Source organism: Nyctereutes procyonoides, unplaced genomic scaffold (genome assembly GCF_905146905.1).
Source record: "Nyctereutes procyonoides isolate TBG_1078 unplaced genomic scaffold, NYPRO_anot_genome, whole genome shotgun sequence".
Classification (NCBI taxonomy): Eukaryota; Metazoa; Chordata; class Mammalia; order Carnivora; family Canidae; genus Nyctereutes; species Nyctereutes procyonoides.
The window spans coordinates 217,391-230,553 of record NW_026575048.1 but is presented as its reverse complement, the minus strand read 5'-3'; the positions used below and the strand labels follow the sequence as shown (position 1 = coordinate 230,553).

The window sequence follows — 13,163 nt, the reverse complement described above, 5'->3', positions numbered from 1 at the left end:
TAGCACTTCTGCGGCAGAGTCTACGCCACTCCCAGTTCTCTTCTGAGACAGCCCCGACTGGGTAGCATCTTTTATTATTAACAATATTCCGGTCGTGTCTTTACTGTATGATCATATGCTTCCTAAAGGGATGATCCACGCTCCGGTCATCTTTGTAATTCTACAAACATTAGTTATCCAAAAGGAAGCACTCAATAAAAAATACTTATTGAAATGCTTTTGTGAGCATCTTTCAGTAAAAATACACAAAAATAGCATGCTTATTCATTTTTTTTTTCTGAATCATTTACTTTGTGTGAAGACGATGTTCCCTGCATGATACTAAGCGCTGGTGGCAGAATGATAAAGAGGCAGCTCCTGTCTGCAAAAACACGGTGGCCAATGGAGGATGCAGAAAAGTAACCCGGGAAACATTCAGAAAGCAAACAGAGTTAAGTGAGGTTGGTGCCGTGACGTGACAGGAGAAGCAGAGATACGGGATTAGGGAGATCTGGGAGGAGGCCCAGAAGGCCTGGTGTCTACGGTTTGGTGAAACCGGATGAGCTGCTCCATGAAAGCAAGGGGTAGGAGGAAGGGAAGTTGCCCCAGACAAAAGGAGCAGTTAGATAAAGGTCATCTTATCTTACCCCCTGAGGCTGGAGCCAGATCTGGAGACGGGGTGGGCTTCAGAGAGGCCGGGTACAGCACCTGGCCTACAGCCGCCCCTACGTGAGGCTTATCTCCCGTCCACGCTTCTCCTGGTCTAATTATCCAGGGGATGGGCCAGTGTCCCCGACCCCTGGCCAAGGGTTAGGGATGGTTTCTTCCTCAATTGCTTAATGGAAAAGCAAATATTGTAACAAGTATTAGTTTTCTGAAGAAAGCCTATTTCTCTTACTCGCACTGATTTGAACCTATTGTGATAGGACACGCTTGCTGGGGGGCACTCGGCTGAGGGCTGGCTAGCGGAGCAGAGGCGGAGCAGACACAGCCGGGGTCAGAGGACCCAGTGTGGACCTCCCGGTTCTTGGAAAGGGCAGAGTTGGGGCGCGTGGGGAGCTCAGTTGGTTAAACGACCCGCTCGTGCTTTCAGCTGAGGTCATGATCTCAGGGTCAGGAGATGAGGCCCCAAGTCGGCTCCGTGCTCAGTGGGGAGTCAGTCTGCTTGAGATCCTCTCTCCCTCTCCCTCTGCCCCTCCCCCTGCTCACACATGGTTACTTACACTCTCTCCCAAATAAATAAATTAAAAAGAAAGAAAAGAAAAGAAAGAAAAGAAAAGAAAGAAAAGAAAGAAAAGAAAAGAAAGAAAGCGCAGGGCCTGAGTGACAGCACAAATAGACCACTCCCCACCACAAGAGACTAATGTGAGGGAAATTAAGTTTTATTTCATTAAGTCACTAAAATGTATGAATTGGCTGACAGACGGGTTATCTTATCCACAGAAAACTACCAGTTGGTTTGAGAATATCTTTGGAATACAGCGCTTTTATGGTTCCTTGGGAATCGCTACGTGACCCTCATCCTGTCACTTTTGATCAGGATATTAGATCTTCCACAGAGAAATAATATATAGGTTGGGGCTGCTATATGGTCCTATAGATAGGTGTTGTTCCTCTCCACGTATGGCTGTGTTCTGTCCATATATTCCCATGGGCCAATTTGTTCATGAATTTGAGGTGGACTTTTTACCAAATCGGAGAGTCTTTTTTTTTTCACATGTCGATACAGAGTGTGTACAGGTGTTGCCATCAGAGGGTGTGATATTGGGGGCACCTGTTGGCTCCGTCCCTCAGGCGTCAGCTCATGTGATCCCGGCTGGGGTCCCTGCCCAGCGGGGTATCTGCTTCTCCCTCCCCCTCTGCTCTTCCTACCCCCTTGCCCTGTAGCACGCTCTCTCTCTCTCTTTCTCTCTCTCTCTCTCAAATAAATAAATCATTTTAAAAATCCAAAAAAAGAAAAAGTGTGATACTGGAGCCCCAAGGGGCAGGGAAGTGCCACTAAGCTTTAAGGCCTCTTCTCCATCTGGTCTCATAAGTGAACCACTTCTAGGGAACAAAAGCAAGTCTATGCTCCCGTTAAGCCTTCGGCCAACAGGCCGCTTCCTCCTGGCCGCGGGGTGGGAGCGCGCCAGTCAGGCCACAGAGCGTCCCGAGCCTCCGCGCACCCCGGGGCCCCTACGTCTCCGGGCCCCGCACTGCAGTGTGGTTCTGCAGATGCAAAAGCGAGTGTCAGAAAATGAAAAGGAGGTGGCCGGCCTCCCCATCCTTACGGCAGGGAGGCTCCTCTGCGTGTGCGAGAAAGGATTTGGTAGAAGCCTTATTTCATCCACCTATAGGATAAACAGAGGGTAGGCACAGCGACGGTCCTCGGGGACCTCCTCCGCAGCGAGGTCCTGCCCGACATCTCTCTTCCTAAATGCTCCCGACACCTGCTAGTGCAATTTCCCGTGAGCTAATAATGTGTCAAATAGCAGCAATAACAGAACTGATGAAAGCTAGATATTCAGTAACATTTCTTTATAGGACATAAAGTCATCCTTTATGGAAGGTAGTAGTTTTTCTCTCTAATGAGATCTTAGATTGGTAAATGATCAACGTAACGGTTGAACTAATATAACAATTCACGTAAAAACATGTAGTTAATATCTATTTTAGAAGTCGTGGGAGGTAGTTAATAATCATCTCAAATAAAATGCATACCTTTGCAGGAAGAAAGAGAATGCATAATAATTGAAACACTGGCACTTTATACCGTTTATACGTTGGAAAAAAAATAACTTGCCCATCTCACAACATGAATCTACGTTAAAGGTGGGTTAAACACAACTTTGCCCTCTCTTGTTTGTTTTCCTTCTAGGATGTAACATAGTTTTCTCAAAAAGGAAACAAAACTAAATCAAATCTAGCAGAAGTCACTTTTGCCAATAATGCTCAGAATATAGTGTTGCTATCTTACCTCTTTTGGATCCTTCGTAGAAATAGAAAGTTGTTCGTTTACTAAAGTAGGGAATTAAATTATTTAGGATGAATATATCGTCTCTTCTTGCATGAAGACAGATGTGAAACTCCCAGTGACTGTTTTCGTGAGTTACCTTCAGCTCTCCGTGGGAATACCGCATTTTCTGTTTTTTGACTTATTTGGTAGCGATCGGAATCGTACACTGGAACCCTCCAGTTCAACTGCCTGGTTCCACAGGAAGGGAGTGGGGAGCCGAAGGCCCGTCAGGCACACCTTGGGATTTCCAGGTAAGCCAGTCTGCCTACGCGCGGCTTCGCCTTCACCTGCGTGGATCGCTGGAGCCGGTGAGAACGCGCCGCGGGAGGGGCCGCCGGGCCCACAGAACCGCACGCGGCCGGCGCCTGGAGAGCGGGCTCGGTGCACTGCTCACCAAGTGGGCAAAGTCTGTGAAGATGGTTTATTCAGAAGGGGTGGCTCCCGGACTCACTTCAGCGCAGAGCTTTGCAGAAAGGGGCGGACGAGAGCGTGACCGTGGGCCCGTAGAGGTGCGGCCTCCTGAAGCCCAGCTCCGGCCAGCAGTGGCAGGTGCGCGCCGCCCTCCACGCCCGTGAGGACCGGGCGAGCCGTCGGTGGCGGGAGGGGGCGCGCCCAGGAGACCGCCCGACTCGGGGGAGCCCGCGTGGTCGGCCAGTTAAGAGATCCTTTGGTCTTTCCCCTTAAAAAGGAAAAAGGACCACAAGAGGAAAAAGGACAATATTTTCACTAGCAAGGCTTCCTTGGTCGGGGGAACTTGGGGAGGGGCTATAGTTCTAACCGGCGTCTTTCAGACAAATCTAAGTTGTTAAAATTAAGTTTTTATTTGTAATTGAAGTACAGTTGACATATGATACTAGTGTCCGGGGTGCAACACACTGATCTCACGTGACCCGGACTGGAAACGCTCGCCGACAGCGTGGCCGCGTGTGTCCCGCTCAGAGCACGCGGGCGGTTGACGCGCTCCTGCGCGGTAGCTGCTGCCTGTCGGTGGGACCCTGTACCCCTCACCCTCCTCGGCGCGTCCCCCTGGTTCTGGAAAAGAGTAATTCCAAGGGAAGAATTAGGCGACCTTCTTGTTTTCCTTTTTTACTGGATCAGTATTGTTTTTGCGAAAGTAGTTTTTCCAGGATGTTTTGCAACGGAAGTTCCCCGTAGTCCTGTTGGGCGGGAGGGGCCCCTGCCCCTGCCCCTGCCCCGGGGCCACTGCTGGGCGCCCACGGGGACGGGACACTTGTCACTAGGTGGCGCCTCCGCTGGAGCTCACCCGCCTCGGGGAGGGGAAGGGAGCAAACCCCACTCCAACTGCCTGGGGCTGCGGGGAGAACTGCCCCTGCGTGGTGGCCCTCCTGCCGGGACGAGGCGCTCACGGAAAGCCACCGGATCGTTTTAAAGAGAGCACAGTGTAAACACGGGCCCCAAAAGGTGTGTGTGTGGGGGGGAGGACGGGGGGGGGGGTCCCATCATAGTATCTGCTATCTCTGCACTTCGTGTTCCTGAAGAAACAGCTAGGGAGACAGAGACAGAGACAGAGACAGAGACCAGAGACACAGAGAGACAGAGAGAGACACAGAGTCAGAGAGACAGCAGAGACAGAAACACAGAGCAGAGACACAGAGACAGAGACAGAGAGATACACAGAGCAGAGAGACAGAGGGAGACACAAAGCAGAGAGACACAGAGACACAGAGTCAGAGAGACAGCAGAGAGCCAGACAGAGAAACACAGAGCAGAGAGATGCAGCGACAGAGACAGAAACAGAGACAGAGAGACAGAGACAGAGAGAGACACAGACACAGAGACACAGAGACACAGAGAGAGGACACAGAGACAGAGAGAGATACACAGAGCAGAGAGACACAGAGACACAGAGTCAGAGAGATAGCAGAGGGACAGAAAGACAGAGAGACACAGCAGAGAGACAGAGAGACACATTCAGAGCAGAGACAGAGAGAGACACACAGAGCACAGAGAGACACAGAGACAGAGACAGAGATACACAGAGCAGAGAGACATAGAGACATAGAGAGACAGAGCAGAGAGAGACACAGAGCAGAGAAACACAGAGACACAGAGCAAAGAGAGACACAGAAACAGAGAGATACACAGAGCAGAGAGACAGAGAGACACAAAGCAGAGAGACAGAGACACAGAGTCAGAGAGACAGCAGAGACAGAGAAACACAGAGCAGAGACACAGAGACAGAGACACAGAGTCAGAGAGACAGCAGAGACAGAGAAACACAGAGCAGAGACACAGAGACAGAGACACAGAGTCAGAGAGACAGCAGAGACAGAGAAACACAGAGCAGAGACACAGAGACAGAGACAGACAGAGACAGAGAGACACACAGAGACACAGAGCACAGAGATACACAGAGCAGAGAGACACAGAGACACAGTCAGAGAGACAGCAGAGGGACAGAAGGACAGAGAGACATAGAGCAGAGAGACACAGAGACAGAGACAGAGAGACACTGACAGAACAGAGAGACAGAGACACAGAGCACAGAGAGACACAGACAGAGACAGAGAGATACACAGAGCAGAGAGACATAGAGACACAGAGACAGAGCAGAAAGACAGAGACAGAGAGACACAGACCAGAGAGACACAGAGACACAGAGCAGAGAGATAGAGAGCAGAGCACAGAGACAGAGACATGGAGACATAGCAGAGACAGAGCAGAGAGAGACACAGCAGAGAGACTAAGAGACAGAGAGATACACACACAGAGTGGAGACACTGAACAGAGACAGAAAGACAGAAACAGCAGAGACAGAAAGTGAGACAGGACAGAGACAGAGACAGACTGGACAGCAGGACACGCAGGCGAGGTCTCCGGCTGCCCCTGCCGCCCAGGCCTGGTCCCGGAAGCCCTCGCAGCCCCGCAGCCCCGCAGCCCTGCCTTCTGGAGCGGGGCCGGGAGCACCTTTCCCAATCACATCCCCGACTTGGAGGGCGGCCAGCTGTTGCCCAGAAAGCGCCAATGAAATGGGAAAGCGCGCCATTGATTGATAATACATTTTACAAGAAAAAAAAATGGCAAAGGAGATGATAGGCTGTGGCAGCCTCGCAAATGCGCTGCCCGAATCCCCGAATCCCGGGCAGGGCCCCGACACTTGGGGGAATGCGGCCTCGGGGGCGGTGCCCGGGGCGGGGGTCCCCGGGGCAGGGGCACGGGCAGGGGCAGGGGCAGGGGGGTGCCCGGGGCAGGGGGGCGGCGACGAGGGGGCCGCGGGCCGGGGGCCGTCCTGGGCGGCGCGGGGCTCCCCGAACCCGCCTCCGATCGACTTATTAAATGCCGAGGCAATCAGGCGGCTCCTTTTTTAATAGCCCAAGATCTACATTTAGACAAAAACAGATCTGAGTTCCTGGTAAAGGCGTTTCTTCTCATCTTGTCACAAGTGACAGGAACGGAGGGAAACAGAACGAGGGAGGGGAGGGGGAGGGGGGAGGGGGAGGGGAGGGGAGGCGGGATGACGGAGCAGGAGGCGGGGAGGGAGGGAGGGAGGGAGGGAGGGGGCGGGGGCGGGCGGGCGGCAGGGGGAGGGGGCGGCGGGGCGGGGGGGCGGGCGGGGATCCGCGCGGGCCTCGAACACCCGAGCGGCCGCTAATTAAAGCCCGCGGAGCCCTCGGGGACCGGCCTGACGTCGGCGGGCGCGGGGATAAGAGGCGGCGGCGCCCGGCCCGGCCCGTCCCCGTCCCCGTCCCGGTCCCCGGCCCCGGCCCCGGCCCCGGCCCCGGCCCCGTGCGGTCCCCGCTGCGGCGCTGCGCTCCGGCCGGCGCGGGCCATGGACTAGCGGGGCCAGGACGCCGCGCTCCCCGCCGGCCCGACGCGCAGGTGCCCCGCGCAGGTGTGAGCCGCTGCCCCGCCGCGGGCGCCAAGGGTCTGGGGGGGCGGGGGCGCGGGGGGCGCAGGGGCGCGGGGTCCGGGGCGCGGGGTGCGGGTCCGGGGCGGGGGCGTCCGGCGCACAAAGGCGGCTGGAAACTTGAGCGCAGCCGCCCGGCGGGGCGCGGCCCCCACCCACCCACGGGGAGCGCGGGGCCGGGGCCGGGGTCGGGGTCGGGGCCGGGGCCGGGGCAGGGGCAGGGGCAGGTCGGGCGCGGGCAGGACCCCGCGGGGCGCCCCCGTCCCTCCCCTCCCCTCCCCTCCCGTCCCCTCCCGCCGGGGCCCCCGCTCGCCGCGCGGCTCGGAAGGTGAAGAAAGTTGAGCCGAGGCGGCGCGCAGCCAAGTGCCGCGTCTCCCCGAAACTTGGAAAGGTCGGCGGGGCCGGGGGCGCGGGGGCGCGGGGGGCCTGGACCGGGTGGCGGGGACCGGCCGGGGGGCGCGGGGACTGGGTGGCGAGGAGGGGCGCGGGGGGCGCAGGAGGCGCGGGGAGGGGCGCGGGGCCGGGCGGGGGTCGGGGACCCAGTGGCGGGGCCGGGGCGCGGGGAGGGGCGCAGGGGGCGCGGGGTCGGGGCGCGGGGTCGAGGCGCGCGGGGCGGCGGGTGGCGGGGACCGGGCGGGGGGGACCTGGGCCGGGCGGGGGTCGGGGGCCCAGTGGCGGGGCCGGGGCGCGGGGAGGGGCGCAGGGGGCGCGGGGGTGGGGCGCGGGGTCGGGGCGCGCGGGGCGGCGGGTGGCGGGGACCGGGCGGGGGGGACCTGGGCCGGGCGGGGGTCGGAGGGGCGCGGGGAGGGGCGCGGGGCGAGGGCCGGTGTCCTCGGCGCCCCCGCCCGCCCGCCCGCCCCGACCCGCGCCCGTCCCCGTCCCGGTCCCCGCAGGCCGCGCCGCCCGCCGCGAGGAGCGCAGGATGCGCGGCCCGGGGCTCCCGCCGCTGGGGCTCCCGCCGCTGGGGCCGCCGCTGGGGCTGCTGCTGGCGCTGCTGCTGGTGCTGGGGGCGGCGCGGCCCGGGGGCACGGAGCCCGGGCAGGCGGCCGCGGGGCGCTCGCTGCTGCGGCTGGTCGTGGAGATCCTGCAGGAGCTCAGGAAGGCGCACGCGGGCGAGGCCAAGCGGCTGCACGGCCCGGGCCTGGGCCGCCGGGAGCTGTCGGAGTCGGACGGCGCGGGGCGCCCCCTCCCCGAGGAGCAGAGGGTCGGTGAGTCCCGCCGAGGCGCCCGCGGGGACCGGGCCTGGGACTCGCGCTGCCGGGGGACACGCGCCTGTCTTGGCAACCTAGAACCATGCCGACTGTTTGCAAAAAAGGAAAAAAAAAAAGAGGCGATTTTTGTTTTAAAGAAGGAAGAAAATGGGAGGTGGGTGAATGGGGAGGCCCGGCCTAGCGCGGTCCGCACCGCCGGGGCCTCCGAGCGGTCACCTGGGTCGGGCGCTTTGGCACAGAGCTGTCAGCTGTTATTTTGGAAATGGAAATATTTTCAGCAAAGCACTTTCAACTGAGACAGAAACGTTTCGGGGCCGCCCCCCTCGCCCCCACTCCCCCGCCCCTGGCAGAGCCTTCCCAGAGTGGGTGCCTCCTGGGAAACGTCCAGGGAAAGCAGGAGAGCTTTTAATGCTTTCCTGACACAATTAGGTCAAATGTGATAAGGTCAGTTTTATACAGACTGACACTCAGGAGAGTGAGGTTCACAGGAGACAGGCCCTCCTGAGACGAGGAGCCTTTGTGGCCAGGGAAGGCGCGTGCACACGCAGCCCCAGCAAAGTGAGCATCCAGAACGAGCGAGCGGAAAATGGTTACAGGTGACTGCAAAAAAAAAAAAAAAAAAAGAAAGAAAGAAAAGAAAAGAAAAAAAGAAAAAGAAAGAAAGAGAAAAAAAAGAGAAAAAAGCAAGCACAAAGCCTGGAATCAGAGGAGGTCTGTGGGAGCCCTGCTAGTTCCCAAGTAGAAACACAACTGTCTTTCGGGAATCTCACTTTAAAACCAGGTGATTGTCTATTTGCCTGCATGCACACCAGCCTTCATAACAGGTGGTTGTGAAGGCATTTAATCCGTTTTCTAAATATAGACCTAGAAAAAAAGCAGTTTTATAACGATTTTTGGTTTGTTTGAAGCATCGGGTTTGTTTTCATTCTAGGACTTTGAGAGCTTGTGGGATCTGCCTACCAAGCTGCCCAAAATGCAAATGTCTGTCCACACGCGCACACGCACACGCACACGCACACGCACACACACAGCCCTTCACCCTTACGTGACTTCACGGTCGCTGTCTTCGTGCCAGTGGCAGAGACAAGTAATACTGAAGCTCTGGGAAGAGCTAATATTCTGTCTGAATAAAAATGTGCTCCCGATGACGAATCTTCACATTATGTCCCATACAACGGTCGCGGGGGCTCCAGCCTGTTGTATTTAGTGCGTTGCCGCGTGGCTAATGCAGGGTCTGCAACGCCTTTCTTTGACATTCCCTCCGATCTCATGGGGAAAAAAAAATGCTTCTAGCAAGCCGTGCGAGAATTAACCTCTTTCCCTTCAAACAGAAATTGTTCCTCGAGATCTGAGGATGAAGGACAAGTTTCTAAAGCACCTTACAGGTGAGTGTCCTCATCCCGTTACCTGCGTCCGGGTCCCGCGTCGTGCGAGCGCTCACCATCGGCTTCCTTCGTTGCAGGCCCCCTTTATTTCAGTCCCAAGTGCAGCAAACACTTCCACAGGCTGTACCACAACACCAGGGACTGCACCGTCCCCGCATGTAAGTGCGCCGTCCCCGCGGCCTCCCGCTCGTCCCCCTGGCTCCCGCCTGCCCATACGCGCTCCCTCCTAACGACGCAGCGAGGGTCGGGGTGACCAGACCGCAGCAGAAGGCGGCCGCGTTCTGCAGCAGCTAGTGCCAAATGGAAAATTATTTACATTCGCTGGAATTAATCATGTCTTGGAGTGGGCCGAGCTCCTCCATTCACATTCTTGTTCTGTTTATGAATTCTGGCCTGATGTCGTCTATATTTGTATCTGCTCAATGTGACAAACAAGCGTCAAGAATGAGTTGCTAGGATGACTACCGCGCACTGGAATGGTCCGGGGTGGACCGAGTCTGCGGGCCGGGGCCCCCCAGCCGCCCTGGACGCGGCTCCCCCGCTCGGCCTCACCGCCGACCCGGAAATGCACACTTCCCCTCGGTCCAGCCTCAGCGCAGCGTTCTGATGGTTTCCCTGTGCAGAATGTATTTTATTTCCCGCAGCTTAGCGGCTGCTGTGCTCTTCATAAAACGTGTAGTGCTGGCAGGTGACACGCTAGCTGGAGTGACAGTGGTTAGAGCCCCAAACCCATTTTTGTGTGACTTTTATCTCACGGGAGGCCCACAGGAGGGACGCTAGCATCCTGCCAGCTGCCTTCGGGGACCGTCCACACCAGGCTGCCCTGCCCCGATTTCAAAAAAAAAAAAAAGAAAAAAGAAAAAAATCAGCCACTTTATATGAAGTGCAAGTTTTTCTGCTGAGGCAGCAGAGTCGCCCCCAAATCGCCGCCGCTGCCGTGTGTGCGGCTCCTCGTCCAGGCGTGTGGTGAAGGTGGCCGGGGACACGGAGCTGGGTGCCCACCTGGGGGCCCTCGCCGCGCGGCTCAGCCCTGGGAGGCCGCCGCACACACGTCCCACGGAGCTAATTTTATTTTGTGAGCTCCGCTGTAGCCCACCCGGTCGTCCATGCCCAGTGCACCTGGCACGTGGCTGTTTCCCGCTTCTGTCTGAGAGTTAATCATCATCCCAGGGGCCAGAGCCCCTTCTCATGTTTATTGTTTCAATGTGCACAGATATATATATATTTTTAAAGACTTTATTTATTACTCATGAGAGAGAGGGGGGGGCAGAGACACAGGCAGAGGGAGAAGCAGGCTCCATGCAGGGGGCCTGACACGGGGCTCGATTCCGGGTCTCCGTGGCAAACTGCTAGAACCTGGGGCGTCAGCACTGAAAGGCGCCCAGCCCCCCCCCCCCCCCCGCGGTGTGGTCCCCAGGGGGCCGTGCGAGAGCAGGAGTCTGACGTCTCCCCAGACTCCCCGGACCAGGTTAGGGGTGGGGAACACGTGGTCCCGTGGACTCCTGCAAACAGCAGCACTTACCCTGCCCCCCTGCACCCGGGTGTGCCATGGACAGTCTAGGGGAGCCGCCTCCCGAAGTAGTGGGGCCACCGGGGGGACAGAGGAACCGTCAGGAATCCAGGTGACCCGGCCTCCGGCTCTTGGAGCTCTTTCTCCCCCTTTGCACACAAACCATTACGTCCCCTAAATATTTAGGGGCGCTGTTCGCAGGAGCAGGATTAGCGGCTTGTCTAACGTGCCGGCGAACCCGCCGTCGTCAGTCTGCTCGCTCATTCGGAATTTCAGTCGAGGGCACGGCCTCCTACGTAGGACTCGGAGGCTCTTGAGCAGCAGACCGTAGCGACTCACGCGCTGCAGTAGCTTTCCACGGGACTCGCCGCGGAGGCTCCTCGTGGCCACGAGCACCAGGCCTCACTGGGTTGCCCTGAGGTAGCCAGCGTGGAATTCTTTAATAGGAAACTGGGTGAGATGGCGAGGAAAGTCCATCCGGACTGAGGAATTACCTGCTGCCTTGCGCCATCCACCCAGGTTCTTTTTTTTTTTTTTTTGAAGACTGTATTTATTTATTCATGAGACACAGACAGAGAGGCAGAGACCCAGGCCGAGGGAGGAGCAGGCTCCCTGCGGGGACCCCGACGCGGAACTCGATCCCAGGTCCCCAGGGTCCCGCCCTGAGCCCCGCAGGTGCCCCCCAACCAGGTCTTTCTGCTCTGACTCGATTGCTGACCCGTTTCCTTAGACCTGGGGGGTCTGTGTGGGGCCGACCCGGGCGGGGGGGGCCCTGCGTGCAGCCTCCCCACACGGCCTGCAGTCGCGCGGCGCCCTGGCCCCTGGAGAACCGCGGGTCGGCAGATCATGGGCCCCCGTGCCCGGCCAGGCTCCGCAGGGCTCCCGGGGTTCGGGGCACCTGAAGAGGGAGGGCGCAGGCGGCTCCTTGGGGGGCAGCCTGGGGTGGCCGCCGCGCTGAGGCCCCGCTGTTCCACCGCAGACTACAAGCGATGCGCCCGGCTCCTGACCCGGCTGGCCGTCAGCCCCGCGTGCGTGGACGGATGAGGTAAGTCGGGCACGGTCGGGACACCGCGGCCCGCGGGCCTCTGGACACACTCAGTCTCTGGCTCCCGGGGCCTGCTCTGCGGAAGGCTGACACCCCCAGCACCCACGGGCACCCACGGGAGCGCCCCGTCCCATGCTCGCCCGGTGCCCAGGTGCAGGCCTGCGGCCCGGGGCCACACGTCCGGGAGTCCCCGCGGCCCTGGGGCTGTGCATCCCGAGCTGGGCTCGAAGGCCACGCCGGGGCGGGCGACGGGGGCCAGAGCGGCAGCGGCTCCCACGGGCCCGCCCACGCTCACCTGGCTCCCCGTGGCCCCGGAGCACCCACCCTGTCCACCCAACGCAGCCCTGCCCACACGCATGAGGGCAGGCGCCCAGGCCCCGGGGTGACCCTTCCCACGGTCTGGGCGCCCCGCTCGGAGAACGCAGGCTGTTCTCGGCTGTGGGTCCCGCCCACGCGCGACAGAGGGAGAAAGGCCGGGGGGCGGGTTGTCGGGGTCGCCGGGGTTGCGAGGGCCGTGGACCCGATGGAGGACCCACGTGCACCTGGGGGGGCGTGTCCCGACGGCAGGTGGCAGCCCGGCCGGGCGTCCCCGCGCAGAGCCCCACGCGACACAGGCCCCTGCGACCCTGGGCTCTGACCCGGGAGGCCACATAATCTGACGTTCGATTCTCTTCGAGAATTGCTGAGAGAGCGCGGACTCACAAACCACGTGTGTGTTTTTCAGCGGTGAGCGGAGCACAGGACCCCGAGCCCACGACCCACGAGAAGTGCCTTGAGGACCAACGGGAACGGAGCCTGCCGCCTGCGTGCACACGTCGCCTCCACAAGAGATTTATTTTTGCAGACAGACTCTCCTTTACCCTGAGTTTTGTGGCTGCTGACCCTGTCGGCACAGTCCGTGAGCACATCGGAGGGCGACGCCTGCCGGGCGTGATTTTGGGGGAAGAAGCAGACGCTCCACACTTGAGGCGTAGTGCGCTGGAAAATGACAAAGCTACTTCATTTTCCTGATTAGGTGAAATCTCAAAGAGTATTTCTTTAGAAACATAGAGTCTGAAACTATATTTTCATATAGCATATGGTATGATTTAATATTTTTGTTACTTTTACAATTAAATTCCCAGAGTATTATTTGGAACTGCATGAATAAACAACAACAACAACAAAAAA

The 13,163-nt window shown here is 58.6% G+C and overlaps 1 long non-coding RNA gene across 2 annotated transcripts; it reads left to right on the top strand.

The window, feature by feature from the left end:
- Positions 1-7,914: 7,914 nt before the first annotated feature.
- Positions 7,915-13,163, top strand: LOC129511083 (uncharacterized). Of its 2 annotated transcripts, XR_008664749.1 has the most exons (5): positions 7,915-8,050; positions 9,385-9,438; positions 9,516-9,596; positions 11,928-11,993; positions 12,718-13,163. It is a non-coding gene; the product is annotated as an uncharacterized LOC129511083 (long non-coding RNA). The 2 variants fall into 2 exon arrangements; XR_008664748.1 differs by lacking the exon at positions 7,915-8,050 and having other exon boundaries at positions 9,270-9,438.